At 47.8% G+C, this 24,888-nt stretch overlaps 1 protein-coding gene across 3 annotated transcripts in view; it reads right to left on the minus strand.

The window, feature by feature from the left end:
* The window catches only part of LOC309548571 (complement component receptor 1-like protein), a 588,839-nt gene that overhangs the window by 493,141 nt on the left and 70,810 nt on the right, over positions 1–24,888 (minus strand). The window lies entirely within an intron of this gene.

The following is a 24,888-nucleotide window of genomic DNA, read 5'->3' on the forward strand; positions in this document are numbered from 1 at the left end:
GTTCGGAGAGGGGCGTGCTGGGGGGGGGGGGGGTGGGGGTGGCAGAGAACCCACGCTGTTTTGTTTTTTTCTGGTTTCCCCTAAAATCCATACCAGACCTGAAGCACCTGGTATGGACTGTGGGGGGGGGGCCCTTGCTGTCTTTACTTTATATATATATAGTTTTTTGTTGCACTTTAAGCATAAATTAAAATACCTGCTCCTGAAAAAATGATAGTTCTAAAAAAAAGTAATTTAATTGATACGTTCCCCAGGGCAGTACCCAGACCCCCATACCCCTTTTATTGCCATCTACTTGCATATAAGCCTTTAAAATGGGAATTTTTGATTTTTTCTGATCAGCTCCCATAGGCAAGATGGGAAGGGGTCTGGATAGGATAAGTTTAATTTCTTGAGGATTGGTGCGTCAATAAATCCATCCTAAACAAGTTTCTGGCATGTGACGTGGCCTCCCTGTCAAAAGAACAGTTACGTCTAACTCAAATAAATTTCCCTCATAGGATAGCCCTGATGGTTTCAGTGGGATGACAGCTAGACGCATGTAAAAAAGTGCATTTTTAGATGTAGGTTTCCTACACAAAACACACTGTCAGTGTCTTATCCTGAACAGAACCAGACAATGTAAGGTCTAGATAAACATTTTATTCTTGACCTTGTGTTCCTCTGATGTAAACCTTAAATTAGGGGGTTGTCGTTCAGATAGTCCAGGAATATGGTAAGAGGTAGACGACGGTCAAAGATGAAAATCAGGTCACAAATAGTGTTGAGCGAATACGGACTGTATTATTCGGGTCCGTACCGGATAATTGGATTTTTGTTACCCGGACACGGAAACTTTACTGTATGTTCGGGTTTAAAATCCGTGTTCGGTAATTTTATTTCCTGTTTTGTATGTAATGGCACGCTTTTAATGGCGGGCTTTCAACAGCCAATCAACAAGCGTTTAACTGGTGTGCCATAGAAGCAATCACAGCCATGCCTACTAATGGCATGGCTGTGATTGGCCAGCTGAAGCATGTGACCCAGGTCTTTATAAGCTCAAGACACAGCGCGCTGTGCGTCAGTCTGCTGTAGTGTAGGGAGAGCGCACACAACGGTGCTGGCTGCTGCTGATTAGGGACAGACAGGGAAAAACAACATTGTGCCCGAAAAGAATGCAGGGACAGGTCGGAGTCTAGGCAGGGAAAGATATTTGAGCATTTTAGGGACAGGCTGGAGAGAGTAGGCAGGGAGAGATTAGGAGACACAGGACAGAACAATCGTCCGTTAGCGATCTACATCGATTTTGCTGTGTGGGGTGTGGTGCAGTGAACGATCTTTTTGCCCTCACTTGAGCCCACTGAGGAGGAGGAGGGAGAAAAAAATATATTTTTATCAGTCTGTTGTGTGCAGCGTTCAGCTATATTTTACTACAGAGTGCTGTTCTAATCTGCTATTTAAAAATTACAAAGTTAAAAGGGGAATTTTTTTTTTTTCCCCCCTTCATAGCCTGCTGCTGACCGTGACATAAAACATAAGACACTGCTGTGTTCACATGTGCTATTGAAAAATCACCAATTTTATATACATTTTTCTATTCCGCTTTTCAATATACACCCTTTTGGGGTAAAAAAAATCAAATTGCGGCATAGTCTGTATCGGTACGTGTGAGATACACCTTTCAAATATTTTTGGCGCATCTTCCACCGCCGAGGATTGCAGGGCGCTTCAGTTTGCCTCCTGTTCTGAACTCCTCCTACTCCTCTTCCTCATCCTGCCTTTAGGGTACAATAAATTGTAATCGGGGCCTAGTCTGTGTTTGTACGTGTGAGATACACCGTTTTATAAATTTTTTTCTATTCCGCAATTCAATATACACCCTTTTGGGGTAAAAAAAATCAAATTGCGGCATAGTCTGTATCGGTACGTGTGAGATACACCTTTCAAATTTTTTTGGCGCATCTTCCACCGCCGAGGATTGCAGGGCGCTTCAGTTTGCCTCCTGTTCCTAACTCCTCCTACTCCTCTTCCTCATCCTCTACCGCCTCCTCATCCGGTCAGCGTAACACCTTCACCACAAACTTCAGCACAGCCAGGGGTAAACGACAGCAGGCAGTTTTAAAACTTGCCTGTTTGGGTGAAAAACCACACACCGCGCAGGAGTTGTGGAGGAGCATGGAACAGCAGACCGATGAGTTGTTGGTGCCAGCGAGCCTCAAGCCCGGCCTGGTGGTGTGCGATAATGGGCGAAAGCTCATAGCAGCTCTGGCCCTAGCTGGTTTGACGCACATCCCTTGCCTGTCGCATGTGCTGAATTTGGTGGTGCAGAGGTTCCTTAAAAATTACCCCGATGTGTCAGAGCTGCTGCAGAAAGTGCAGGCCGTCTGTGCGCACTTGCGGCGTTCTCACCCTGCTTCTGCTCGCCTGTCAGTGCTGCAGCGTAACTTCGGCTTTCCCGCTCACCGCGTGGAACTCCACCCTGCACATGCTGGCAAGACTGTGCGAGCAGCAGCAGGCCATAGCGGAGGTTCAGCTGCAGAACAGCACCACTTCACCAATAACTGGGCTTCCATGCGAGACCTGTGTGCCTTGTTGCGCTGTTTCGAGTACGCCACCAACATGGACAGTGCCTATGGCGCCGTTCTCAGCGTTACTATCCCACTTGTATAACTTTTTGAAAAATTGCTGGATGATGGATGAGGAGGAGGAGGAACCATGTTCACAGCAGGGTGGCACCCAGGCCAGCTCGGGGCCATCACTGGTGCGTGGCTGAGGGTATACAGAGGACAAAAAACGATACACCTTCCACAGAGGGCAGCCTTTCGTTGCCTCTGGGCAGCCTGGCACACATGAACGATTACATGCTGCAATGTCTGCGCAACGACCGCCAAGTTGCCCACATTCTAACTTGTGCCGATTACTGGTTGGCAAGTCTGACGGGGACATAGGGTTTCCATGATCTGCCTAGCCAGAAGGCCTGGCAGAACCCCGTTCTTCATGGTAGCCGAAGCCACCTCGAATACTAGGTCAGGGGTGCTCTCCCGAAGAGAGACCCCCCCCCCAGGAGGAAGGAACCTGAGGGCCACACGTCAAACCTTCCAAGCCCCCATTTCTCCAGCAGGTTTCCATAGCCGCCATCCAATCTTGGTCAGGCAGAATGACATCACAGCGCCCCCACTGTATAACTTATACTACACTTGATCTTAGCCAAAAGGTCGAGAAGCGATGCTGGTGGCATTCCCACATGACAGCAGGGGCACATTGAAAGCACAAGGCAAAGGAGAAGGAGGAGTAGGTCGCCAACGCACCCAGGGCACCGCCGGCACCTCAGAGAGCAGGGTTAGCATGCATGAAATGTGGAAAAGGTTTGTCGGCACGCCACAAAAACCAGGACCACCAGCCGTTTTTTTTTTTTATAAGCCCGTGGTGTGTGAACACACTCAAAACTATCACCCGGCGGGTGCATAAAAAAGTACACAGGGTGTACACATGGTCCTCCTCCCGAAAGAGGAAGGACCCTGACCCTGATCCCTCGGGGCACAAGGCTGCTGAAAGGGACTGGTGTACTTACACTGCAAAGTACTAGGTGGGTGAACCAAGCCAAAAGTCCATATCCCCCCCCCCCCCCCCCCAAGACGTTCAGGGACAGTCCCAAGGACCTACACCCTACTAATCAGATTATGTGTGCAAATAAAGTGTACCGCCACATTACAAAAAGACAAACGTGAAACACACAAACAATAAAGAGTGGGGGAAAGGGAGGTGGAGAAGTGCAAGCCCGAAGCTTTATTGAAAGGACAAACACACACAAGGGAGAGTTGGGGAAGGGGAAATCGCTAGACCTCCTCTTCCTCCATGAGATCCATTAGGTTATAGTCTCTGAGCAGACTATGGAAGAGTCTGCGACAGTCCTCAATGGACATCCTCTCTCGCTGGTAGATAAGGCACTTTTTGGCGCACCATAAAGCGTCCTTAACCACTTTACTACCAGTCACGTAACCTCTACGTCGGCTGACTTTGAGTGGTTATACCGGGATGATGCCTCTAGCTAGAGGCATCATCCCGGTACCGTTGTTTGAAGCCGACGGTCGGCTTTCCGTCGGTAACGATCGATGCGGCTCGGGAGCCGCTCGATCGTTACCCGGGGGGGCGGGAGGGGACGTCCCCCCCCTCCCGCCGCCTTCCGCGGCTTTGCTCGGGGCTACCGTCCCACCGGGAGCCCCGAGCACCCAGCCGGCACGTCCGCCGGCTGGATGGAGTCCCGATGAATGCCGGAAACGGCATCGATCGGGTCTCCGATGACGTAACCCGGAGGCGGCGTCCATGACGTCACTTCCGGGTTACTGTGCTGCAAAAGGCGGCAGATTTGAAAAACGGCTGTATGCAAAAATGCCGTTTTCGGCGTTTTGCATACAGGGAAGTGTAGTGGAGGGGTCTAGGGTCTTTTAGACCCTCGATCCCTCCATAAAGTGTACCTGTCACGACATATTGCTGTCACCAGGGATGTTTACATTGCTTGTGACAGCAATAAAAGTGATCAGATTTTTTTTTTTTTTAAAAAACCTGTAATAAAGTTTAAAAAAAAAGAAAAAATAAATAGGAAAAAAAAAAAAAAAAAAATTTAGCCGTCCCCGTCACCGTTAGCTCGCGCACAAAAAAAAACGTATACGCAAGTCGAGCCGCAAATGAAATCGCTGTTCAAACCACACATGTGAGGTATCGCCGCGATCGCCAGAGCGTGGGCAATAATTAAAAAAAAAGAGCTACACACTAACTCTAAACTGGTAACCGTTAAATAAATTTAAAGCGTCGCAGATTGAGATCTCTATTGACCGTAGTTTGTCGCCATCCCACGGGGGGGCGCAATTTTAAACCGTAACATGTTTGGTATCTATTTACTCGGCGTGACATCATCTTTCACAATATACAAAAAAAATGGGCTAACTTTACTGTTTAGTATTTTTTAAATGCAGTGAAATGTGATTTTTCAAATTTTTTCCAAAAAAATGGCGTTTTAAAGACCGCTGCGCAAATACCGCGTGACAAAAAATTTTGCAATGACCGACATTTTATTGTCCAGAGTCTTTGCTAAAAAAATATATATAATGTTTGGGGGTTCTAAGTAGTTTTCTAGGAAAAAATACTGGTTTTAACTTGTGAACAAAAAGTGTCCGAAATAGGGCTGGGGCTAAAGTGGTTAAAGGAACACAGAACCTGCCAGGCGTGAACGTCCTCTTGGGAAAAAGTTCCGCCAAATAATCCATTTAGCACACCAAAGTGTGTGATGGCAGTCTATGGTACAAAGTCCTTAAGTTCAGGTTCCAAGGCCCTAAACAGGCTCTGTGCAAAGGGGCACTCCCAGAAAACCTGCAAAGCAGTTTCCTCCTGAATGAACTATTCCTCTATTCAACATACACCCATGCGGGTGAAAATAATTCAATTTCGGCCTAGTCTGTACGTGTGAGATATACCCTTTTATATACTTTTGTTCTATTCCGCTATTCAATATACACCCATGCAGGTGAAAAAAATTAAATTGCGGCATAGTCTGTATGTGTACGTGTGAGATACACCCTTTTAATTTGTTTGGCGCGTCTCCTTCCACTACCGAGGATTGCAGGGCGCTTCAGTTTGCCTCCAATTTCCTAACTCCTCCTACTCCGCTTCCTCATCCTCTACCGCCTCCTCATCCGGTCAGTGTAACACCTTCACCACCAACTTCAGCACAGCCAGGGGTAAACGACAGCAGGCAGTTTTAAAACTTGCCTGTTTGGGTGAAAAACCACACACCGCGCAGGAGTTGTGGAGGAGCATGGAACAGCAGACCGATGAGTGGTTGCTGCCAGCGAGCCTCAAGCCCGGCCTGGTGGTGTGCGATAACGGGCGAAATCTCATAGCAGCTCTGGGCCTAGCCGGTTTGACGCACATCCATTGCCTGGCGCATGTGCTGAATTTGGTGGTGCAGAGGTTCCTTAAAAATTTACCCCGATATGTCAGAGCTGCTGCAGAAAGTGCGGGCTGTCTGTGCGCACTTTCGGCGTTCTCACCCTGCTGCTGCTCGCCTGTCAGCGCTGCAGCGCAACTTCGGACTTCCCGCTCACCGCCTCATATGTGACATGCCCACAAGGTGGAATTCCACCTTGCACATGCTGGAAAGACTGTGCAAGCAGCAGCAGGCCATAGTGGAGATTCAGCTGGAGCACGCACGCGTGAGTCGCTCTGCAGAACAGCACCACTTCACCACCAATAACTGGGTCTCCATGCGAGACCTGTGTGCCTTGTTGCGCCGTTTTGAGTACTCCAACATGGCCAGTGCCGATGACGCCGTTGTCAGCTTAACTATCCCACTTCTATGCCTCCTTCAAAAAACGATTCGGGCGATGATGGAAGAGGATGTGGCACAGGAGGAGGAGGAGGAGGAAGAGGGATAATTTCCAAGGCTTTCAGGGCAGTCATTCACAAGTGGCTCCGAGGGTGGGTTCCTGCACCCACAAACGGCAGGTACACAATTATCCAGCAGGGGCACAGTTCTGGAGGATGAGGAGGATGAGGACGAGGAGATGGAGGAGGAGATGGAACCATGTTCACAGCAGGGTGGCACCCAGGCCAGCTCATGGCCATCACTGGTGCGTGGCTGGGGGGATACAGAGGACACAGACGATACACCTCCCACAGCCTTTCGTTGCCTCTGGGCAGCCTGGCACACGAGCGATTACATGCTGCAGTGTCTCCACAACGACCGCCAAGCTGCCCACATTCTAACTTGTGTTGATTACTGGATGGCCACGCTGCTGGATCCCCGTTACAAAGACAACATACCGTCCTTAATTCACTCACTGGAGTGTGATCGCAAGATGCGTGAGTACAAGCGCACGCTGGTAGACGCGATGCTGCTGGCATTCCCACCTGACAGCGGGGCCACAGTGGAAGCACAAGGCCAAGGCAGAAGAAGGAGGAGGAAGAGGTCGCCAACGCAATCAGGGCACCACCAGCACCTCAGAAGGCAGGGTTAGCATGGCCAAAATGTGGAAAAGCTTTGTCAGCACGCCACAACAAACAGCAGCACCAGCAGCTCATATGGAACGTCTTAGCAGGAGGCAGCATTTCACCAACATGGTGGAGCAGTATGTGTGCACACGCCTACATGTAGTTTATGACGGGTCTGCCCCCTTCAACTTCTGGGTCTCCAAATTGGGCACATGGCCTGAGCTTGCCCTTTACGCCTTGGAGGTGCTGGCGTGCCCTGCAGCTAGTGTATTATCTGAATGTGTATTTAGCATGGCTGGGGGCGTTATCACAGACAAGCGCAGCCGCTTTGTCTAGAGACAATGTGGACAAGCTCACATTCATTAAAATGAACCAGGCATGGATCCCACAGGACTTTTCCGTACCTTGTGCAGAATACAGATGGATACCGACCTTACCCAGCCATTGTTATATTTTTGATCTTTCTCACTCTTTTGGGGTGTACCCTAATTTAAAAGGGTTAAAAAAAAAAAGCAGTGTTGGCTACCTCATCCCTCTCCACCGACGCTTCCACCTACACCGCCACATCAACCTCCCTCCTACTCCATATGGGCCTCGTCCTTCACAGATGAAGAAAATGGTTTTATTTTTCTGTTTGTTTTGTTGTTTTAAGTTATTTCCCTATCCACATTTGTTTGCAGAGCACTTGCCATGCTCTTAACTACATTTTGCTGCCATTTGCAGCACTCTAGCCCTTTCCATTGGTTTTTTAGAGCCATTTTAGTGCCTGAAAGTTTGGGTCCCCATTGACTTCAATGGGGTACGGTGTCCGGGTAAAGTTCGGAAACCCGGACTTTTTTTTTCCAGTTCGGCTGAACCCGCCGAACACGGACATCCAGGTGTCTGCTCAACTCTAGTCACAAATGTACCAAAAATATGCGGCAATTGAATCCCTGTAAGGATTGTATGTGTTCTAGACATACTGGGGTTGATTTACTAAAGGCAAATCCACTGTGCACTACAAGTGCAGTCGCTTAAGATCTGAGGGGAAGCTCTAAAATGGAGGGGGAAGCTCTGCCGATTTCTATCATCCAATTATGTCCAAGCAAAAATAGAATTTCTGTAAGAACTTACCGTAAAATTATTTTCTATATATATTATAGTCCTGACAGTTGCCGCCCTTTCAGTCAGCCTTCACTAGTGGGTAATGGCGCCCTCTGCAGGACCAAGCTAGGCAGTTTGAAAGGTTAATAATAAACCTTCTATACTTAGACACACCTCTAGGGGGCTGTCCCTCAGCCATTAACCTGATCCAGTTATCACTGTTCCTTAGTTTGTAGCAAGCAGTACCAGAAGGCAATAACCCCCAGATCCAAGAACCAGAGGGGTGGGGACAGCGACTGTCAGAGGACTCCGAGAAAAGAATTTTATGGTAAGTTCTTACAAAATTTCTATTTTCTCTTATGTCCTCTGACAGTCGCCGCCCGTTCGGTCAGCCTTCACTAGTGGGACGTCCCAAAGCAGTGTAGATGGGAGGGGTGGGAAGACGCAACCTACCGAAAAGGTAACGAATCAACCAGGCCAGAAAACAACTGAGCCCACAGGGCAACAAAACGCAAAACAGGAGCTAACCCAGAACAAAAAACACCCCAGGAAGAGACAGAAAAAAAACACGTCTCTTCAAACAAGCGCCGCACTCAACACGGCCAAAGGAAGCATCCGAGGATGCCATCACATCAAGTTTGTGGAATTTTGTCAAAGTGTGCACAGACAATCAGGTCCCCGCTTTGCACACCTGAGGCACAGAAGCCTGATGGCAAAAAGCCCAAGAGGCACTGACCGCTCTAGTAGAATGAGCCTTTACAGGGAAAGGCGGAACCTGACCCCTGATAGAATAGGCCTGAACAATCGTCTGTCTGATCAACTTAGAAACGGTTGCCGCGGACGCAGCCGAACCCTTCCCAGGTCCCTCAGGAAGGACAAACAGAGAATCAGACTTTCTAAAAGACTCCATGGCAGACAGGTAAACCCTGACCGCCAGGACCACATCCAAGGAATGCAAGGCAAATTCCTTGGGATGCTTGGGCTTCACACAAAGCAAAGGCAACACGATATCCTTATTGAGGTGGAAAGTCGAGACCACCTTGGGGAGAAAAAAAAAAGACTGATTGGGTCGCAGAACCACTTTATCCCTATGAATCACCAGATAAGGCGAACTGCAAGACAGAGCCGCCAATTCAGACACTCTGTGAGCAGATGTAATAGCTACCAGAAAAGCCACTTTCTGGGACAACACAGGCAGAGGAATGTCTGATGTTCTCAAAGGGAGGCCATTGTAACACGGATAACACCCAATTTAGGTCCCAGGGAGGCAAATGAGCCCTCCTCGGGGGAGCCAGATGCCGCACCCCTTAGATAAAAGGTGCGAAACAAGGAATTAGTCACCATGGGACGCTGGATTAGAACGGCTAAGGCCGACAACCGATCCTTTATCGTAGTCAGCGCCAAACGCTGATCCACACCTTCCTGCAGGAATGCTAAAATCCTCGCCACCAAAAAGAGCGGGGATGGAACCCTTGCGACTCACACCAGGCAATATACGCCTTCCAGGTGTAGCTTTCTGAGCCCTCAATAAAGGTAGAAATGACAGCATTCGGAAGACCCCTATCTCTCAAGACCTGGCTTTCAACAGCCACACCGTCAAAGCCAGAGACTGTAAAGAAGGATGGAAGATCGGCCCTTGAGACAGAAGATCTTCTCTTAGCTGAAGCCACCAGGGAGGCTCAATGACCATCTGCACGATGTCTGCGTACCAAGACCGACGCGGCCAGTCTGGGGCCACCAGAATGACCTGCATCCTTTCCGACGCCAACCTGCGGAGGAACCTGGATAACAGTTGAATCGGAGGGAAGGCGTAAATCAGCCGATACCGGTGCCAAGGCACCACCAATGCGTCCGTGGCATCCGGCAGAGAATCACGGGTTCTGACCACGAACTTTCCCACCTTTTTGTTGAGACGGGATGCGAACAAGTCCACATCCAGAGTCCCCTAACAGGCACACAGGAGGTAAAACATCACCGGATGCAGGGACCATTCTCCCTGGTCCGGTTCTGGTGACTGAGATAGTCCGCCTGCCAGTAATCCACACCCGGAATGTGAACGGCCAAAATCTGCGAAATGTGCATCTCAGGCAAAGAGAGGATCTCGGCCACTTCCTTGGCCTCCCGGGCACTCTTGGTGCCCCCTTGGTGAGTGAAGTAAGCCATTGCCGTGGCGTTGTCTGTCTCCCCTGGGCACAAAGCATGCCCAGAACTCCACCCCAGCCCAACAGGCTGGCATCCGTGGTGATCACCATCCACAGCAGAGGCCGGAATATATATACATACACATACATACATACACACACACACACACACCTTTTCGTACATTACGGGACACAGAGCCATAAATCATAACATATGGGTTATATAGCCACCTTTAAGTGGACACTGGCAACCAATCAGAAAGGATGCCCCCCTATATAACCCCTCCCACACAGGAAGTACCTCAGTTTTTTCGCCAGTGTTTAAAGGTGATGGTCACTGGAGAGTGTCTCCACAAATTCTCTTAAAATGAAGACAGAAGATTATGCTATTAACCTTGATTTAAGATCACTGAATCTAAGGGTTAACTATCAGATCCATCTTAAACAGTCAATGGACTAAAAAGATGGTACCTGAGCCTGGGGAAGCAGATACGAGGTTTTGCCTGTAATGTTGTGCTTTTTAAGCGCTGAACCCTGGGATCCGGACCCTTGGAATAACAAACCCCAAAGGCACTCCATGCAGGGTGCCCTACAGGTCCAAGGCCGTAGCCACTCTTAAATAAGGGGACCCAGTCCTTGAAGAAAAAGCTTGCCGTGATGTGTGAAGATTGGATTCCTGTTTCAAAACAGAATCCTGCGGCAGGACTGGTGAGTCCATTTTAAAATATTTACTCATACAGCAAACCTTGAAGGTAAAAAATGCTGGCATAATTGCAAATGTAAATATTTTATGCAGTGTTCCTTTTTAAAAAGTAACAGAGACCATGTGCCAAGTTAATTCAAATTATTATTTATTTATTTGCCTATTGTTATCACATTGTTTTCTACCCTGAGCTGATCATGGTATCAGCCATGAGAAACAAGATTCAGCCTAAGCTGCTCTCATCCCATATGGTTGTTTTTCTGCCTTGGTGCATAAGCTCGTCTCTGCCTTGATAGCGTGTCTATAGCACAAGCCTATTAATTTCCACTCTTTCAATTCTGTCACAATAGGAGGGGAAGGAAAACACCTTTGCTGGTCTGGATGGCTTGTGAGGGCAAAAGGGAACCAAAGCGTCTTCGCCTTTAAGTACAGGCATATGCCACATGGGAGTGTTCCAACTCAATTGGCGTGACAATAGGACGCCTCATACTACGCCACACATGCACTATACAGCATAAATTGGCGCGTTCTGGAAGGAACTGTTTCCAACACACTAGCCTCTGTCAAAGGCAGAAGGGGACACAGCAGTAGCAGCTGGTTTGTGTAAGTCACTGTGGGTATAGGTTACCGGCATTAGGCTGTAGATGCTTGGCAGTAGCCTTGAGTACGCTTAAGATAGTACCTCAAGTTTCTCTGGCTTTAAAGCAATGTCTGCCCCAAAAAGGGCCGGGGGGCACAGTTGGAAGAGGCACTGTGATGCCACTGTCAGGCCTTGAAGGGTCTAGCCATACTTCCACTGTGTCTACTCCTGAAGAGCCATCTAGCCAATCTGAGCTCTGAGCCATTACAGTTGTCAGGCATAGTAGCTACTCCAAGTACTTCTGTCGCAACCTACGTCACTAAGGAAGATTTGGCATTGGCATTAGCCAGCCTTGAGGGTAGGATTGCTGGCATCATTGCAGCATCTCAAGGGAGGAAACATGATAGATCCCTCTCATCTGAGCCACCCCCTGAGTCAGTTCAGGATTGGGCAGAGGATGTGGAAGAAGTAGCTAAAGGTGACAATATGGAAGGTTAAGCTGAGGTTTCCACTTCTGGGGAGTCCGGGACAGAGGTCAGGGTCAGAGGGTACCTCTCAAACCCAGAGATTGTTTTTTCAGTTTTTTACTGAAATGTTTGGTCTGAATACAAATTTCCTCCCTTCGAGACAGCTGAAGTCTTTTTCCTCTCTAGGCTCATTGCGCCCTACTCCTAGTCCCCGGATGTTTCCCATGCATCCGCTCTTGGAGCAAGAAATGTATAAAGATTGGGACCGTCCTGATAGCGAAAACCTTTTAGTTTTAGGAGGAACAGAAATCCTATTGTATCCTATGGAGCAAAAAAGTTTACTAAGAAATGGAATATACCCACTGTGGATGCTGCCATTTCTGCGGTTAACAAGAGTTTAACTTGCCCTGTGGATAATGCCCAGGTTTTTAAAGATCCAGCAGATAAAAAGTTGGAATCTTTATTGAAAGCCTCCTTTGCGGTTGCAGGATCTGCGATACAACCAGCAGTAGTGGCCATAGGAGTTTGTCAGTCTTTAAAAGACCATATGAAGCGGTTTTCAAAACAGTTCCTTCTCAAAGAGTCTGTGGAAGATCTGTCAGATATCCCTCACACTTTATGTTTTGCAGAGGATGCTCTTACAGACTCCATAAGGCAAATGTCACGGTTTGCTCTGATAACAGTGCATATGCGCAGAATCCTTTGGTTTGGAATTACAATGTAAAAAAATTACTGTCTGGCTTCCCTTTTCAGGGAGAACGCCTTTTTGATGATGATCTGGACAAGTATATCCAAAAGATCTCAGAAGGGGAAGAGTGCGTTGCTACCTGTGAAAAGGAAAGCAAGCATCCTTTTAAAATCCCCAGCACTCATACTACCAGTGCTTTGAATTCCAGACAGAGGTGACGGCCTCAACCATCTGGATCGGGAACCAAGCCTTCAGGGCAGGGTCAGAAAAAGCCCTGGGCCCAATAATCAGCCAAGTCTTCCGCTAAGCCTATTCTGTGAAGGGGCGCCCCCACTCACGTGGGTGGGGGGGGTTGAAGGCTGCGGCAGTTCTCAAAGGTTTGGGTGGATTCGATCCAAGACAACTTGTCCCGGGAAATTATAGGCCTGTCAGTCTGACATCGATAGTATGTAAACTTCTGGAGGGGATAAGGGACTATAGCGTACAGTTTGCTAAAGACAACATCAGCAGTAATCAGCACAGGTTTACAAATGGACGTTCTTGTCAAACCAATCTCTTAACATTCTACGAGGAGTTGAGCTGTGAGCTAGATAGGGGGAGACCAGTGGATGTGGTGTACCTGGATTTCGCTAAGGCGTTATACAGTTCCCCACAAGCGCCTAATTTATAAAATAAGGTCTGCAGGCATCGACCGCAAGGTTTGCTCTTGGATACGGAACTGGCTAAAAAGGGCGTGTCCAAAGGGTGGTAAGTGGGGTCCCCCAGGGCTCAGTCCTGGGACCAACCTTGTCAAATTTATTCATATACAGCATTGAGGACGGGATCAGTAGTTCTATATCAGTTTTTGCAGATGGCACAAAATTGGGCAGGGCAATAACTGCATAGCATGAAGCAGATATCCTACAGAATAACCTGAACAAAATAACAGAGTGAGCAACAACATGGCAAATGAGGTTTAATGTGGAGAAGTGTAAGGTTTTGCACTTGGGGACTAAAAACATAAAAACACATTACACTTTAGGTGGGGGAACCTTTGGGGGAATCAAAAATTGAAAAATATCTGGGAGTCTTGGTAGAGGATAAACTAAGCAATAGCATGCAATGTCAAGCGGCAGCTGGCAAAGCCGGCAGAATATTAGCATGCATAAAGTAAGGGATGTATTCCAGAGACAAAACTATAATTCTACCACTTTATAAAAAACCCTGGTCTGGCCACATCTGGAGTATTCTGTCCAGTTCTGGTCGCCAGTCCTATGGAGGGATGTGTTGGAGCTGGAGAGAGTCCAGAGAAGGGCAACTAAACTAATTAGGGGATGGGAGGACCTTAATTATGAAGAGCGTCTGTAATTGCTTGATTTATTCTCCCTGGAGAAGAGACGCCTGAGAGGGGACATAATAGCAATTTAATAAATACCTCAATGGTTATCTCAGCATAGAAAAAAGCTATTCAGTCAAAAGGATTGCATGAGGACTCGAGGGCATACAATGCGATTAGAGGAGAAGCGTTTTAACCTCAGGCAACACAGGGGGTTCTTTACTGTTAGGGCTACAGGATTGTGGGCTACAGGATTGTGGAATTCTCTACCACAAGAGGTGGTTTCTGCGGGAAGTGTGGCTACTTTCAAAAGACTCTTGGACGTACATCTCAAGGATCAGAACATTCAGGTATATGAGGGAGGATTACGGCCATACACACCTACACAGGTTGAACTGGATGGACTATTGTCTTTATTCAAGCTCAACTACTATGTAACAACTGGGTTATCTCCACCATTTCAAAGGGGTACAAACTGGAATTTCGGGTTTTCCTGTATCCCTGATTTATAAAGGTAAGGTATACTGACAGATTCCCTAAAAAGATGGTCTCTCTTTCTGGCATTGGACCAGCTGAAGGCTCAAAACGAGATAGAGGTTCCAAAGGACAAAAAGTTCAGGGGTTTTTACTCAAACCTGTTCGTAATCCCCAAACCAAAAACGGGGATGTGAGACCGATTCTGGATCACAAAGCTTTAAACCAGTTTCTGAACATTTGTACTTTTCGTATGGAGTCAATTCTTTCAATCATAGCCTCCCTGCAGGGAGAGGAATTTCTAGCCTCCATAGACATCAAGGATGCATATCTTCATTTGCCTATATTCCAGGCTCATCAAAGGTTCTTACGCTTTGCAATAGAGAACCGTCATTTTCAGTTTGTGATCCTGCCCTTCGGGTTAGCCACAGTTCCAAAAGTTTTCAAAAAGAGCCTTGCTCCAGTTTTGGCTGTTCTAAGTTCCCAAGGGATATCTGTAATAGGATATCCGGACAATCCATTACAAATAGATCGATTGGCCTCGGCTCTAAGCCGAAATGTCCTCCAGACAGTACAGTTCCTAGAGCGTCTGGGTTGGATACCGAACTTGGTAAAGTGAGCATTACAGCCGGTCCAGCATCTGGAATATCTGGGTCTTCTTGTGGACACAGTACAGGCAAAGATATTCTTGCCAGCAAGAAAGGTCACAGACCTGAAGGATCTGGTTCGGTCCGCAGTAAGGCTAAGATATCCTTCTATACGTCTTTGCATAAAGTTATTGGGGTAAGATGGTTTCTGTATTTGAGGCAATTCCCTATGCTCAATTCCATGCCAGACCCTTACAGAACAAAATTCTGTCTACCTGGACCGGTAAGTTTCAGTCTCTGGACCGGTCCATGTCTCTGGTACCAAGAGTACGTCAGTCTAAATTGGTGGTTGTTGACAAGAAATCTGGAGAAGGGGAAATCCCTTTCTTCCAGTGACCTGGAAATTGGTGACTACAGATGCCAGTCTCTCTGGTTGGGAAGCAGTTCTGGAGGAAGCCACTGTCCAAGGGAAATGGTCTTGGGTAGAGCAAGGTCTCTCCATCAACGTTTTAGAAAACCGAGCAGTCAGTCGGGCTTTGAAATTCTGGACGTCCAGGCTGCGGGGGTCACCCTCTCAGGGTACTATCCAACAATGCCCCGGCCGTGGCTTATAGCAACCATCAAGGAGGCACAAAGTCGATCAGCCCAAAAAGAGGTGGATTTCATTCTGTCTTGGGCAGACGCCACGTGCCATGCCTGACAGCAGTTTTTATTCCGGGAAAAGAATGTGGAGGCAGAATTTTTGAGTCCTCAACAGATGTTTCCGGGGAATGGTCCTTACATCCCGAGATTTTTCAATCTGCTTACGCTGGGGGGTCCCAGACAGATCTGTTGGCATCCAGGTTCAACAAAAAGTTGAAGAGATTTGTGTCCATAACCAGGGATCCACTCGCTGTCAGAGTGGATGCTTTGGTGACTCCTTGGGAGGAGTATTCCCTGATGTATGCCTTTCCTCTGGTGCAGCTGATACAGCGTCTGTTGTGCAAGATACAGCTAGAGGGGAAACCAGTAATTCTGGTAGCTCCGGCATGGCCAAGGAGGGTTTGGTTTGCACAAATCCAGAGGTTGGCAGGGACAAGGTCTTGGGCTCTTCCACTGCATCCAGGCCTACTCTCTCAAGGTCCGATAACCCACCCTGCTGTACAGTCTCTAAATTTGATGGCTTGGCTATTGAACCCTTAATCTTGAAGGAGCAGGGTGAATCTGGCCCTGTAGTTCATACGCTAATAAACGCTAGGAAAACAGTCTCTAGAAACATTTATTACAGGGTCTGGAAATCCTACATTGCCTGGTGTGAAGCCAGGCAATGGCATCCCCACAAATATATCATCAGGAGAATTCTAGCTATCCTTCAAGCAGGGGTAGATATGAACTAGCAAAGGGCAAATTTCAGCCTTATCGGGTTTCTTCCAGGAACCGATCACTTCCCATTCGTTGGTTCAGACCTTCGATCCGGGGAATGTTACGTTTGCTTACGCCGGTGAAGCCATTTTGTTCTTGGGACTTTGGTGTTGGCAGTTTTACAAAAACAGCATTTTGAGCCTCTGGGGCAGGTTCCCACGGTTCTTTTGACCAGAAAACTTGTCCTTTTGATTGTGATAACTTTGGCTAAAAAGGGTATCAGAACTAGCAGCTCTTTCTTGTAAAAAGCCATTCTTGATAGTATAAGATAAGATAGGGTGATTCTACGGCTACATTCTACATCCAGGTTTTTTGCCCAAGGGGGTGTCCACCTTTCATTTGAATTAGGACATAATACTACCTTCCTTTTTCCAGATCCTCACTCAGAGGAGGAAAAGTTATTGCATTCTCTTGATGTAATACATGCACTTAAGTTTTACTTCGAGAAATCAGCTCGGATTCACAAGACCGAGAGCTTGTTTGTGCTGCCAGAAGGGCCCAGGAAGGGGTTGGCAACATCTAAGTCTACGATTTCTTTTTGGATTCACCAGTTTATTACCCAAGTGTATGGTTTAGTAGGGAAGGTTCCACCTTTTCCTGTAAGGACACAATTTTATCAGGAGTAGGTGCCTCTTGGGCACATCGCCTTCAATGATCGATGGCTCAGATTTGCAAGGCCGTGACCTGGTCATCGGTCCATACGTTCACTCGTTTCTATCGAGTGGATGTTGGGACCAAGGAGAAATCTGCATTTGGCCACAGTGTTCTGCAGGCAGCAGTGTAATCCTTTTTGTGGTCAGATGGCAGTATTTTTTGGTGCCCCCCCTCCTCTCAGATGCATTGCTTTGGGACATCCCATATGTTATAATTTATGGCTCTGTGTCCCGTGATGTACGAAAAGAAACTTTTTAAATACAGACTTACCTGTAAAAATTGATTTTTGTAAAATCTTACCGTAAAATCCTTTTCTCTTAAGCTCATTGACAGACGTAGTCCCTCGGTGATTCAACACCCTCGGGTTATGCTGCCCTCTACAGGAGTAGGACTAGACAGGAAAGAAAACGTTCTGGCCACACCCTAGGGGCAGTCCCAGAGGGTATATCCTCTCACTTCCTGCTCTAGCAAATCAGTTATGTCACAAAGCAGTGTTTAGAGAATTTAACCCAACCCAACTCAAAAACAGAGGGGCGGATACTACGTCTGTCAATGAGCTTAAGAGAAAAGGATTTTACGGTAAGACTTTACAAAAATCAATTTTTCTCTGTCGCTCATTGACAGACGTAGTCCTCGTTGATTCAACACACTCGGGACGTCCCAAAGCAGTACCACAAATGAGGGGTGGGAAAATGGAAAACAAATCCAATCTAGAAGGCCCAACCGGTGCCAACTAGAAGTTTCCAATGCTCATCAATTAAAGATGAGATTCAACAGAAAATTCCAACAGGAAACAACCCTCGAGGTAGACCACCGGTCTCCTCAAATTGCGGCCTGCAAACCTTGCGGCCAAATGAGGCATCCACCGATGCCATCACCTAAATCTTATAAAATTTTGTAAAGGTATGTACCAATGACCAGGTGGCCGCCTTACATACCTGGACCACTGATGCCTGATGGCGGAAAGCCCAGGAGTACTGAGCGCTCGAGTGAAGTGCGCCCTAACAGGGAACGGAGGATTCCGACCCTTACTAGAATAAGCCTGTACCACCGTCTGTCTAATCCATTTGGAGATAGTCGCGGCAGATGCAGGCAACCCCTTTCTGGGGCCATCCGTGATCACAAAAAGTGAATCCGTCTTACGGAATGATTCCGTAGCCTTCAGGTATACCCCGATTGCCCAAACCACATCCAAGGAATGCAACGCATGTTCCTGATGATGATTGGGCTGAGGACACAAGGAAGGTAGTACAAGATCTTCATTCAGATGAAGCCTGAAACCACCTTTGGAAGAAAGGATGGCTTAGGATGAAGAACTACCTTATCCCTCTGAATCACTAAATATGGGGACTGGTCTGACAATGCAGCCAGTTCTGACACCCTGCGTGCAGAAGTAATAGCCACCAAGAAGGCCACCTTCTGGAATAAAGTAAACAAGGGAATCTCCCTGATGCTTTCAAAAGGAGGTTTCTTCAGAACCGACAACCAAATTAAAATCCCAGGGCGATAAGGGCGCGCGGACTGGTGGAGCCAGGTGCCGCACCCCCTGGATGAAATTCCGCACCAAGGACTTAATAGCCAAAGGCTTCTGAAAGAAGATTGCTAATGCTGAAACCTGACCCTTGATGGTGCTCAAGGCTAGTTTTCTGCTCAACCCCCTTTCGCAGAAAGGCCAATATTCGGGTCACCGAATAGGTACGTGGAGGAATCTCTAAAGATTCGCACCACGCGATATACGTCTTCCATGTGCGATAATAGACCTTGCTGGAAGTCGCTTTCCCTGCTTTAATTAGCGTAGGAATAACTGAAGCTGACAACCCTCTGTCCTTCAGTACCTGGGTCTCAATGGCCAGGCCATTAAACCCAGCGATTGTAAAGCACAATGGAAGATCGGTCCTTGAGACCGCAGACACTCCCTGAGAAGAAGTTCCCAAGGAACGTTCGCGACTAGCATGTCCAAGTCGACCGGACCGGCTTGACGAGGCTAGCCTAGAATTTCCAGGACAACTGGAGTTCCCTCCATCTCCATCCTGCGGAGAAATCTCAGCAGCAATCTGAGATGAGGGAATCCCTTTAATAGCTGACACTGCCTTTACAGGCCGTTCAGCGCGTCTGCTGCGTCCACTGGAGCATCTTGGGCGCGCGTTACCAATCTCCGCACCTTCGGGATGCTGTGAAGAAGGCACAGATGGTGAAATCCTTGGCGAATGACTTACGTCATCACCCTGATATTGCCTGACTGGATCCGAACCAGGCTGCCCTAGAGCTATCTGGCCCTGGCAATCCGACAAAGTCTGATCGTTCTCTGTTCCCACACATTATTTAGACACCTGATTCCTATCACGAGTGGTGATTTCTCCTGGTTAAACATTAGCGACCGAAGTCACCCGGCTAGAGGCTCCTTGGTCTGTCCGTTCAACCGGATCCCATTCTTGTGGGGAACTGATGCTAATCTTTGGAAAAGGTAAAGAAAATGATCTGTTCAGGGAACGGTAACTACCGCTCCCTGTAGTACTTACGCTGACCCAGCACTTTAACCACAGCACACGTCTGAGGATTACCGCTGACATAGACGCATGCCCTAATAGGGGGGTAGCATCCAAGGCTGCGTCACAGACAACCTGTAGTCCTTATATAATCTGTTCCATCAAAACAGATGTTGCCTGGGGGATACCTTTCCCCTTCAGGTCCTGGCGCACCAATCTCGCCCATTCCGTAAATGTCTGAGAACTAGATCAAATGACAATAACTGGTCTAAAGGCTGATCCTATCAGGGAAAGATAGTGCGGCTTCTACCTTCCGATCCACGGAATTCTTAAAGGACGAAGCGTCCTCCACTGAAAAAAACCGTGGCTTTATTCAGTCTGGAAATAGGTGGATCCACCACTGGTGATACCGTCCATTTCTTAATGAGGGATTCCTCAAACGGATAGCGTCTAGTAATGCGCTTGGAACTAGTAAAGGTACGCTTAGAATGATCCCATACCTCTTTAATCTTTTTTACCCAAACACTTGGGTAAAGAAAAAACCTTCACCGTCCTGGTGGGTCTGCTAGTACCAAGGGGAAATTCCTTTTTATTTGCCTCTGCCGGAAAAACCTCAAGTCTTAAGGTTTCCCGAACCGCACAACTAGTGCGTCCACCAATGCTTCTTCCGGATTTATGGCGGAAGCATGAACGTTCTCCTCACTGTCTGAGGGAACCTTACCTGAGATAACAGCCCCTGCAGAGGGGCCTGCAGCTGCAATAACCATCTCAGCATCTGAATCTGAAGTCTCAGACGATATAGGGGTAGGCGGGGGTCGCTTTCTTGACCCCCGTTCCTGACAGGCCGTCTCCACCCGAGCCACCAAAGACTTCAAAACTGCTGTGAATGCATCCATACTCTGTGCACTGGCGGGTCCCGCGGCCCCCCCGAGGGAAACCGGTGGGAGTACCTGTGTGGCAGGGTCCATGATAATTCCAGATACTGCCCGGAAAAATTAATTTGCCAAAAAAAACTTTTTTTTTTTTTTTTTCAGACCCTCAGCGCCACAAAGCCCCTCAGTGTTGCCTGCTTAGGGACCCCTATAGAGCGAGAGAGAGAGAGAGAGAGATAGACCCCAAAGCTCACCACTTACTGCTCAGAGTTTCAAAATGCAACTTGTTTCAGCATAGTCTAGAACAGACAGGAAGTCTTTTGGCTGGCTTCCCGGGAAGAAAGGAGGCGGCTCTTTTCCGGCGCCTCCCCTAGCTCCACGAGGTGTTTGAGTCACCTCAAACATGGCCGCCCGCATGCTGGAGACACGAGGCTATGCCAAAATGGCGGTCTCGTGCGAACTACCCCGACAATGGCGGCGGCCTGCACAGAATAGCGGCATGTCTGCAGAAGGATCTCGGCTTCACAACCCTTCACCCTCATGGTGGTCAGCGGTACCGGACCCTGGCGGGCCGTATGCGGTCCGTGGCCGTCGGGAGGCATCTGCTTAGCTGGAGGAATGATCTGGAATGCAGTATACATATATAGACATCGCCCTGTGGCTTCTGACAGGTAGGATACTTTATACTATCACAGTAAAGTTCTAGTACTGCCACTGACTTCATCATTTTAACATCTTTGCAATTAGATTGTCAGCTCCCAAACCAAGCCTCCTGGCTTTTTGTTCACAAAAATCACACTCAAACAGGGGGATCTGTGACATGTTATAGGATAGAGGGAAGACCCATCCTTACCATTACAGCGAGGGGCCCGCGTTCACCACAAGACCCGTCAGGGGGAAAGGGGGAACATACTACTCACCATACCGGAACCAGGCGGCGCCAACTCCTGACAGTACCCCTCTCCACCGAGGTGGGAGGGCTGTCGACCAGTACGGACGCCGTGACTCATGGTCTTAGGCGTTTCGGCGAGACGTTTAACTCGCAGGGTCAGTCCCCGTCCAGTGGGACTATGTCGCGGCCGACCCAGCGCGGAGCTATGGCCTGCACGCGCTCGTAGGCTGAACTGGGGTGACCACTGGATCTCAACATCCAGCCCGTCGCCCAGTTCAGCTTTCTTGCTTGAAGATCTCACAGGAACACTGGAGAAAAAAGCTGTCTAAAAAATCTTTTCTAAGAAAAAAATCCTGCCAGGACCGAAGATCCCAGCAAGGTATCTACAGTGGGTACGGAAAGTATTCAGACCCCCTTAAATTTTTCACTCTTTGTTATATTGCAGCCATTTGCTAAAATCATTTAAGTTCATTCTTCTTCCTCATGAATGTACACATAGCACCCCATACTGACAGAAAAACACATAATTGTTGACATCGTTGCAGATTTATTAAAAAAGAAAAACTGAAATATCACATGGTCCTAAGTATTCAGACCCTTTGCTCAGTATTTAGTAGAAGCCCCCTTTTGATCTAATACAGCCAGGAGTCTTTTTGGGAAAGATGCAACAAGTCTTTCACACCTGGATTTGGGGATCCTCTGCCATTCCTCCTTGCAGATCCTCTCCAGTTCTGTCAGGTTGGATGGTAAACGTTGGTGGACAGCCATTTTTAGGTCTCTCCAGAGATGCTCAATTGGGTTTAAGTCAGGGCTCTGGCTGGGCCATTCAAGAACAGTCACGGAGTTGTTGTGAAGCCACTCCTTCGTTATTTTAGCTGTGTGCTTAGGGTCATTGTCTTGTTGGAAGGTAAACCTTCGGCCCAGTCTGAGGTCCAGAGCACTCTGGAGAAGGTTTTTGTCCAGGATATCCCTGTACTTGGCCGCATTCATCTTTCCCTCGATTGCAACCAGTCTTCCTGTCCCTGCAGCTGAAAAACACCCCCACAGCATGATGCTGCCACCACCATGCTTCACTGTTGGGACTGTATTGGACAGGTAATGAGCAGTGCCTGGTTTTCTCCACACATACTGCTTAGAATTAAGGCCAAAAAGTTCTATTTTGGTCTCATCAGACCAGAGAATCTTATTTCTCACCATCTTGGAGTCCTTCAGGTGTTTTTTAGCAAACTCCATGCGGGCTTTCATGTGTCTTACACTGAGGAGAGGCTTCCGTCGGGCCACTCTGCCATAAAGCCCCGACTGGTGGAGGGCTGCAGTGATGGTTGACTTTCTACAACTTTCTCCCATCTCCTGACTGCATCTCTGGAGCTCAGCCACAGTGATATTTGGGTTCTTCTTTACCTCTCTCACCAAGCCTCTTCTCCCCCGATAGCTCAGTTTGGCCGGACGGCCAGCTCTAGGAAGGGTTCTGGTCGTCCCAAGCGTCTTCCATTTGAGGATTATGGAGGCCACTGTGCTCTTAGGAACCTTAAGTGCAGCAGAAATCTTTTTGTAACCTTGGCCAGATCTGTGCCTTGCCACAATTCTGTCTCTGAGCTCTTCAGGCAGTTCCTTTGACCTTATGATTCTCATTTGCTCTGACATGCATTGTGATCTGGAAAGTCTTATATAGACAGGTGTGTGGCTTTCCTAATCAAGTCCAATCAGTATAATCAAACACAGCTGGACTCAAATGAAGGTGTAGAACCATCTCAAGGATGATCAGAAGAAATGGAAAGCACCTGAGTTAAATATATGAGTGTCACAGCAAAGGGTCTGAATACTTAGGACCATGTGATATTTCAGTTTTTCTTTTTTAATAAATCTGCAACAATTTCAACAATTCTGTGTTTTTCTGTCAGTATGGGGTGCTATGTGTACATTCATGAGGAAGAAGAATGAACTTAAAATGATTTTAGCAAATGGCTGCAATATAACAAAGAGTGAAAAATTAAAGGGGGTCTGAATACTTTCCGTACCCACTGTAGGTCCTTACTCCTAACTAGACAGAAAAAAACTGATTTGCTAGAGCAGGAAGTGAGAGGATATACCCTCTGGGACTGCCCCAAGGGTGTGGCCAGAACGTTTTCTTTCCTGTCTAGTCCTACTCCTGTAGAGGGCAGCATAACCCGAGTGTGTTGAATCAACGAGGACTACGTCTGTCAATGAGCGACAGAGAAAATCAATTTCTTGAAGTACATCACGGGACACAGGAGGTCCCTCCCCTCTTCTATGGGGTCTTTATTGCTTGCTACAAAACTGAGCTACTCCCTGTGTGGGAGGGGTTATATAGGGGGGCATCTTTTCTGATTGGTTGCCAGTGTCCTTCACCTATAGGTGGCTATGTAACCCATATGTTATGATTTATGACTCTGTATATATTATATACACACACACACACACACACTTTGGCCACTTTATTAGGCACACCTGTTCAATTGCTTGGCAACACAAACCAGCTAATCAGCCAATCACATGGCAGCAACTTAATGCATTTAGGCATCTAGACGTGGTGAAGTTGACTTGCTGAAGTTCAAACTATGTAGGCAGGCACAGCTGAGCTAACAACACTCAGACTCAGGCTCAAGCAGCTCCTTCCCCAAGCGACAGCTAAAGGCAGGAAGTGGCAGGTCGAAGAGAGGAGGAGCCGATCATGTGTCAGTGGGTGGGATAGGTGCTGCCCACTCCCTCACGCTCTGCTCTCAGTGCTGATGTCCTACTGGAAGCCTCTGTAACTGGCTGGACAAGTCATGTCTCTGGAGTCTCAGTTTGGACTAGAGGAGGAGGTGTGGAGGCGGAGCAGACAGACGAGAGCACTGTCAGCCTGAGCCTCCCTCATCCTAATCCAAGCCTGCAGGTGGTCAGGTGGAGTAAAAGCAGGCAGCAGCATTAAAATAATATATTTTTTTCAATGTATATTGTACACTGATGCTCTGGGTGGGGGGGGGGGGTTAACCCCCTAACCCCCCCCCCCCCCCTTGTGTACGTCCCTGGGCTGGGCCATTCCAAAACTTTGATCCACCATTCCTTTGTTGATTTAGATGTATGATTTGGGTCATTGTCATGCTGAAAGAGGTTTCCTCTTAATGTTCAGCTTTCTAGCAGAAGCCTGAAGGTTTTGTGCCAATATTGACTGGTATTTGCAACCGTTCATAATTCCGGCTACTTTCAGTAAGGCCCCTGTTCCAGCTTAAGAAAAAACAGCCCCAACTGCCACCAACATGCTTTACTGTGGGTATGGTGTTCTTTTGGTGATGTGTAGTGTTTTTGCACCAAACATATCTTTTGGAATTAAGGCCAAAAAGTTGAACCTTGGTTTCATCAGACCAGAACACATTTTCCCACATGCTTTTGGGAGACTTCAGATGGGTTTTTGCAAAGTTTTTCTTTGTAAGAAAAAGGCTTCCATATTGCCACTTTCTCCCATAATCTTCATATGTCTGGGTACGGGGTATTGTTGTCACATGTACCACACAGCCAGTACTTGCCAGATATTCCTGCAGCTCCTTGTAGGCATCTTGGCAGCCTCCCTGACCAGTT

Source organism: Pelophylax lessonae (genome assembly GCF_965119305.1).
Source record: "Pelophylax lessonae genome assembly, chromosome: 2".
NCBI lineage: Eukaryota > Metazoa > Chordata > Amphibia > Anura > Ranidae > Pelophylax > Pelophylax lessonae.